This window comes from Microtus oregoni, unplaced genomic scaffold, assembly GCF_018167655.1.
Source record: "Microtus oregoni isolate MIOR12 unplaced genomic scaffold, Mior012 000086F_ref0000336, whole genome shotgun sequence".
NCBI classification, from domain to species: domain Eukaryota; kingdom Metazoa; phylum Chordata; class Mammalia; order Rodentia; family Cricetidae; genus Microtus; species Microtus oregoni.
In genome coordinates this window covers 1,937,398-1,944,971 of record NW_024544552.1, presented here as the reverse complement: position 1 = coordinate 1,944,971, position 7,574 = coordinate 1,937,398, and the positions used below count along the sequence as shown (strand labels likewise).

The following is a 7,574-nucleotide window of genomic DNA, read 5'->3' as shown; positions in this document are numbered from 1 at the left end:
CCAGGATGGGGGAACTAGCCAGTAGCCTTTTCAATTTCAGATAACCAGGCATGCACAGCCTCTTGCGGGGGACTTCGAGAGGGATGCCGATGCCCAAGAACCACTAACATCTGCAAAGTTGCCTCAGTTGCTGTCCACTGCTGTTGAATATGCTGCAGAAGATATTTAAAGAGAATTAACAATACCACCAGCCAATAAAGGCATATGTGAGCATCCAGGAGGGATCAAATAGTCTTTTTATATTTCGCCAAACTTTTTCAAAAAATGAAACGTCCAAAACAATAACCTCTGCCATTATCTGATCTAGTCAAAAGAAATTCATGTGTTAACGCTAATGAATAATATAGAAACTTAGTTGACCATGGGCTCTTAATATATTTAGCCATCTCCCAGCATGCTGGACTAACATTCATCATCTTAAAAGGTGTCATACAAAATGAGATAAAGTGAGGGTCACAATTGAGTCTCATCAAGGTATTTAAAATGCCAATTTCTTCTTCTAATAATAAATCAGTTTGTTTGCATGGGGCAATGAGAGCAAGAAAGGGGAGTATATACATTATCCATCCTAGGTTATTTCCTCCTTGGTAGAAGCAGGCTGATCCATGGCTGGGCATACATCTCTTACCAGGCCCCATATTGGTGTTCTGGCAGTCTGAGGAAAAACACAATCATATCCTTTCTTACCAGTTAGCAGGGGGCTGTCTACTACCATTGGAGAAAGATAGGATCTCTCCATCTTACCAGGGTCAGGAGTGTGTTCATTGGCAGAGATGTACAATGATTGTAGGCCAGACTGAGCCCCTTGTCATTAAAACTGAGAAAGTCCATATAGAAAAGGTCAGATGGAAAAGTCCTGTTAAGGCCAGATGAGGATTGTCTCCTAGCCTCTGGCAAGATAGTCCCAGTCAACAGTTTTTTTGTTTTTTTTTCTTTTTTTTCCAGATGTTTCTTTCTAATGAATTGACCATAACATTTTAAAATTTCCGAAATGGCCAACAGACTATAAAAAGTCATTTATTTAGGCACCTGCTTGAAACCAACAGCTTCAGCAAACTGATGGCCTTGATTCAGGGCCAAAGTCAACAGTTTTTTAAGAGCTCTGTTGGTCCTCTCCACAATAGCTTGTCCCTGTGGATTTCGGGGAATGTCAGTAGTATGGGAAATCTTCCAGGACCCCAGAAAGTCTTTGAATTGTTGAGAGGCATAGGCAGGAACATTGTCAGTCATAAGTGCCCGAGGTATAGCAAATATGGGTGACTATTAATCTGTAATTCTTAATAACCTATATAGCTTAAAGACCAATGCTTCATACTATAAACAATCTTTTAACAGATGTGCAGAATGAGAACAATGACCTCAAAATTATAACAATATATAAAGATATCTTGGTCAAAGTTAGAAATGTATAGTGCAATATTACAAAACACCTTTAAATTGTATCATTATACAAAATATCTTAAGAATATGGAAACATGCATACATACAGTATAACAAAAATAATTTTACATTTGTGTACAAAAACATTGTAAACAGAAATAGAAATATATATAATAGAATGATAAAATTTGAATTTGTTTCAATATACAAATTATCTTAGGAGTACAAAAATAATTTTACATATGTATCAATAGAGAAGAATCTGTGCCAATGTGAATTGTCTATAACTAATAACTGCTAAAAATAGTTCACAAGTAGATGCACTAATCTATCTTATCGTCACAACCCACCTATTTTCCACCTTTTCTTTCCTAAACGAGATCCCTAAGTGTATCTGCGTAAATAAATGCAAGGCAGATATTAAAGAATATATACAGCTTTAATGTTTAAATAAACTTACAGAACCGAGGTTCCTGCGCAGCCATTTCACAGGAGGCAGGAAAAAAGGATGAGCCGCCTCCAGCGGCCCGATTTATCCATACGCATTTGCCCGAGGCAAACCCACCCCCTAAAGGGGCTGGCTTAACCCTACACCTAAGTCTAAACTTCATTGTCCCACCCCAACCCTATTACAACTTATAACCAACTCTTAACAGATGACAATTATCCATAAACCTAAGAAAACAAAATCTACTGGGAGAGGGGGCATTGTTTTCTTAATATCTCTTCCAGTTGTCTCAGGAGCAACCATATCTCTACGGGATCCTTTTTTTTTTTTTTAAAAAAAAAAAGCAAAACACTAAAACCACCATTAGATCTCAAGAGGATGAACTGTAACATTGTAGCTCATCTCTGAGTAGCTGGTAAGGCTTTTCTGAAGTTCTAATCAGTAAAAAGTTCTCCTTCCTGTGTAATAAGATTGTGAAAGTAAGCTGAAGGGTCCCATGGGGTGCATGCCTTAATGGCCTTGAAAGTCAGGTCAGAAACCTGTTGGGAGTAGACTTAATGGCCAAACTGAGCCTGAAAGATGGAATGGACAAAGTTAACTCATCCACTGAGCATGTCAAGGGTCACTGGAATACTAACTAAGAGGTTTGCTCATGCTTGAGTTTCTGCCTGACCATTGTTAGCCAGTTTTCCAGCTAAGAAAGGTGGCTGGCTCCAGAACAACTTTACTGAAGTGAAGGTGTCGCCTCCTGCTGCAGGTGTGGAGCTGATGGACAAGTGGCACCTGTTGAAGTTGGAGCAGCGGGGCTGTGTTCCTAGCACCAGGCCGCCCCAGCCCTCTGTTGTAGTGGAGGAGCAGCGGGCTACATTCCTAGCACCTGGCCGCCCCGGCTCCCGCATGGCTAGCTTATGCCCAGAAATAATTACACGGAAACTGTATTCTTTTAAACACTGCTTGGCCCATTAGTTCTAGCTTCTTATTGGCTAGCTCTTACATATTGATCTAACCCATTTCTAATAATCTGTGTAGCCCACAATGTGGCTTACCAGGAAAGATCTTAACCTTCGTTTGTCTGGAGTGGGAGAATCATGGCAGCTCCCTGACTCAGCTTCTTTCTCCCAGCATTCTGTTCTGTCTACTCTGCCTACCTAATTTTCTGTCCTATCAGAGGCCAAGCAGTTTCTTTATTACTTAACCAATGAAACAACAGATAGAAAGATGACCCTCCTCCATCAGGCACCTGTGCTCTTTTAACTGTGGCTGGGCTCTCTTTGGCAGGTTTCGTGGGGCTTGAACTGTTTGTCTCCTCCTCATCAGATGTTGTAGAGAGATCGGACATGGAGGTAAAGGAGAGGTTACCCATTTTTTAGAGGGAGATAGCAGGCAAGCAACAGTCAGAGAGAAGATGACAGTCAACAGGAGTAGATAATTGTGGTGGACATTCATGTTTTATGGTTAGTGAGGGACTTCCGTAGTTTTTTAGGGCATGGCTGTATGCCCACATGGAGTCTCCAGATGGAGGGACAGTGTTTGAGAGTCTAGGAGCTGAGCCTTGCTTCCACCTCCTGGGGGTGGGGGGCAGCCATTATGTGGAGGTACCAGGTGAACTGAAACAGAAAAAAAAATGTTCCTTCCTCATGTTCTGGCTTTGTGGGAGCCTAGCCAGTTTGGATGCTCACCTTCCTTACCAGAATGGAGGAGGGAAGATCTTGGACTTTCCACAGAGCAGGGAAACCTGACAGCTCTTCAGACTGGAGAGGGAGGGAGAGAGGAGAGGGAGGAGGGGGAGGAAAATGGGAGGCTGGGAGGAGGTGGAATTTTTTTTTTCAATAAAAAAATGTTCCTTCCTAATTGGAAAATCAGGCAAATGTGATAGACAACACAAAAGAAGAAAGAAAAAAAGAAAGGAAGAGAGAGAGAGAGAGAGAGAGAGAGAGAGAGAGAAATGTTTCCCAACACTTTTTCACCAGAGGGACCTAGGGGTCTTCTCACCAAAATACACCATCTTGGGGGAGCTGTCCAGTGCTGTAAAAAGAGGGGGATGACTAGAAATTGTTCGGGCACCAGATGTAGCTGGGTCCCAACAGCTCCCTCTGAGAAGGGTGAGAAGGAGTCAACGGCATAGACTCTGGGGGTCAGGCAAGTGGCACAGCAGACTCACTTATTGAGCGATAGGGAGAGTCTTATATACCTTCCTCCCAGCACCCAGACTGTGATCTGTTGACATTGTGTTGTTGCCCCTTATTGGTGAGGCATGGTCAGGACCTCTGACAGTGACTGCTGCTAGGCCCTCAGGGAGACTCCAGGTTGGCTCATCTCTTGCCCTTATAGGTCTTATCTTCCTACAGTCACCCAGACCTATAACCATCCCAATGCCAAATGCCTAGATGTCAGTGTAAAAATGTAATCAGTAACAGCCAGGATGTGATATTTCCACTGGAGCCTAGCAATCCTACCACAGAAGGCACTGGCTATTCCAACATAGCTGTAACCCAATATAAAAACCTTCAAAATAATCTATATTATGACAGAGACCATTAAAGAGGGTATGAAAAAAATCGTATAAATTTAGGAAAATACATACAAACAAAGAATGAATTGAATAAAATTGCTCTAGACCTCAAGACAAAAGTAGAATTAATGATGAAGACCCAAACTGAAGGAAGGCTTGAAATGAAAACAATTAGGCATTTGAGCAGAAACTACAGAGTCAAACTTCACCAACAGCTTCAGGATATGGAAGAAAAAATCTCAGCCATTGAAGACTTGATAGAAAAAAGATGGATATATTTGTCAAATAAAAATGACATCATGAAATATTCAGGCAAATGGATGAAAATAGAAAAACTTATCCCGAGGGAGGTAACTTAGACTCAAAAAGACAAACACAGTATGAATTCACTCATAAGTGAATACTGAATGTAAACGGATGAAGAATGACCAGACAACAACCTATAGCTCCAGAGAAGCTAGGGAATTAGGAGCACCCTAAAAGAGATGTATAGATCTCCCTGGGAGGGGAAATAGATGATTTCTCCCAGGTAAACTGGAGGAAAAGGGGGCAGTAGAGGGGAGGAGATGGAGGATGAGAACCATGAGGGAAGAGGATGGTTAAGTTGGGGAAGGGATGGAGTGGGAGAGCAATGACAAAGAGATCTTGAGAGAGGGAGCCATTATGAGGTTAGGGAGAAATCTGGTACTAGGGAAGTTTCCAGTAATCCGCAAGGATGACCCCAGCTAAGATTTCTAGGAATAGTAGAAGGCTTTTCCCTGTAGACAGATTGGTGAATGCCCTAACTGTCATCATACAGCCTTCATCCAGTAACTGATGAGAGCAGATACAGAGATCCACAGCCAAGCACTGATGGAGGAAGGTCGTTGGTTAAATAAAAAGAAACTGCTTGGCCCTCATTGGTTAGAAGATAGGTAGGAGGAGTAAACAGAACAGAACGCTGGGAGGAAGAAGAAGTGAGCTCAGACTCCACAGCTCTCTGCTCGGGAGCAGACACCTCAGAGAGACGCCATGCTCCCGGCTCCCAGGCAGACGCATGCGATGAAGCTCCGACCCAGGATGGACATAGGCTAGAATCTTCCTGGTAAGCGCACCTAGGGGCGCTACACAGATGATTAGAAATGGGCTAAATTAATATGTGAGAATTAGCCTAGAAGAGGCTAGATAGAAATGGGCCAAGCAGTGATTAAATGAATACAGTTTGTGTGTTGTTATTTTGGGCATAAGCTAGCCAGGCAGCCAGGGTGCTGGGGAAGCAGCCCCGCCGCTCTTATTACTACAGATTGGCGCCCAGACGTGTAGACAACTGAATCCACTGAAAGCCTGAGAAAGCTTGGGAAAGAGAAGAGCATGTTTTTTTTTGGTAGCTGCAATTTAATAGAGGCTTCCTGACTCAACTTTAGCTGCCAAACCCTGCAGCTCATTAAGAGGTCCTGCCACAAAACACTTAAATGGTGTTGCCAAAAAGCTGAACGCATGCTTTTCGGTTTTCAGCCGTAGCAGGAAAAAAGCTGCGCCATTTAAAAATGGCGGCTTTCTGGGCGGTCCTGCCAGGGCAAACTCTGACTCTTTTACACAGGCGGTTCGTGTGGTTTGCAAGGGCAGGCTGCTGATGCTCGCCTGCTGGCAGGAACCTTGAAATGCCATAGAGTTGTGGCAGTAAACATGGCTACAGCCAGTACCTCAGCCATGAGGCTGGAAAGCTAAGGAATGGGCTGGATCCAGCCATCAAAGCCACGCCTTTAGTCCTACTGAGATTGTTTGGTAAATTAAAGACTCATGTGGTCAGAAAAAGAGAGATTCAAGACAAAGAAAATTTTTAAATGGTTTACATTGTGTTAAAAAAATATATGCAGACTAAAAGTTGAAGTTCTTAAAGTAAAAAACAAAAAAAAAAGGAAGAGAGTTGTTGTGTGTGGTAGTACACACCTTTAATCCCAACACTTGGAAGGCAGAGGGAGATTGACCTCTGTGACTTCAAGGTGTGGTAGCACATGCCTTTAATCCCAGTGCCTAGAAGGCAGAGACAAACAGATCTCTGTGAGTTCAAGGTGTAGTAGTGTACACCTTTAATCCCAATGCCTGGGAGGCAGAGACAGGTGGATCTCTGAGAGGTCCAGAACAGCCTGGTCCACAGAGTTATTCCAGGTCAAAGATACAGAGAACCTGTCTCAAAAAGCAAAAAGTTAAAAGTAAAAATAAATGAAATAGAGGTTAAAACAAAGGTGTACAAAGATGGAAAATACACAGAGAATGTTGATACTGTATGCTATTATGCTCTCTTTAAATTATTTAAATGCTGAGGAAGGAACAACAGATGCTAAAAGATATTTATTTATAAATGCTGCTGAACTAATCCAACATAGATATTTTGATGCCTTGACTTTGAAATTTAGACCTAAGGACATGATGCTTTGGAAAAGAGTTTCTTATTATGTTTTCGCAGAGGATGAGACCCTGTTCATTTCTTCTATTCCGATTTGGTATGATGGACCACACCCTCCTGAAGGGTTGGTGTGAACACCTTCAGAAAATTGCTTCGCTCAACTGCCAACTGAGATGAAACTAGCACACAGGTTATACCATGAAAGATCTAATTAACGACGCCCCCATTCAGCAGGAAGCAGTTTGGAGAGAAATAACTGTGCCCATATTCCCAGAAAATGTTTATAAATGTTCTTTTACATTTAAAGGGGGATATGATATAGGTATGAATAATTTGCATTAGTATAGATTTTGCTTTATTGATAGAGATTTACGGTCAATTTTGTTATATGTATATGTATTTCTGATATTGATTAAGGTATTGTGATTGTGTAGTTCATTATTAAAATGTAATGTATAATTAGGAAATATAGGTTGTTAATGGATAATCATAAATAATAGTCATGTTTGTAGTCATGTTAGTTAATATTTTCTAGATGTGCGTAGATATATTTTAGATAGGCATTCTTCATATTTTTCAAAGATTATAGAATGTGTCATTTTAAATGTTTTAATAACTGAGGACTTTTCATGACAATGAGACACTCTGCTCCTGGTAGCACCAATCTACTTCAAGAGGAAGATGGGCATTGAAGAGGCACCTTATGGAGTTTGATAGCCATTTGGGCAAGAAACTGCTCTTGCCTGGACTATTGCATAAACTGGACACAGAGAACCCACAGAGAGAGGACTGCTGAACTTGCCTAAGGTGAGATGATCTTTTGGGGTTCCTGATTCATGAAAGAGTCT

The 7,574-nt window shown here is 41.7% G+C and overlaps 1 non-coding gene across 1 annotated transcript; it reads right to left on the bottom strand.

Annotated features, from left to right (window-relative positions):
• Positions 1 to 943: 943 nt before the first annotated feature.
• On the bottom strand, positions 944 to 1,080 carry LOC121442122. The gene has a single exon (XR_005973529.1). It is a non-coding gene; the product is annotated as a small nucleolar RNA SNORA2/SNORA34 family (small nucleolar RNA).
• Between the last annotated feature and the right edge of the window lie 6,494 nt (positions 1,081 to 7,574).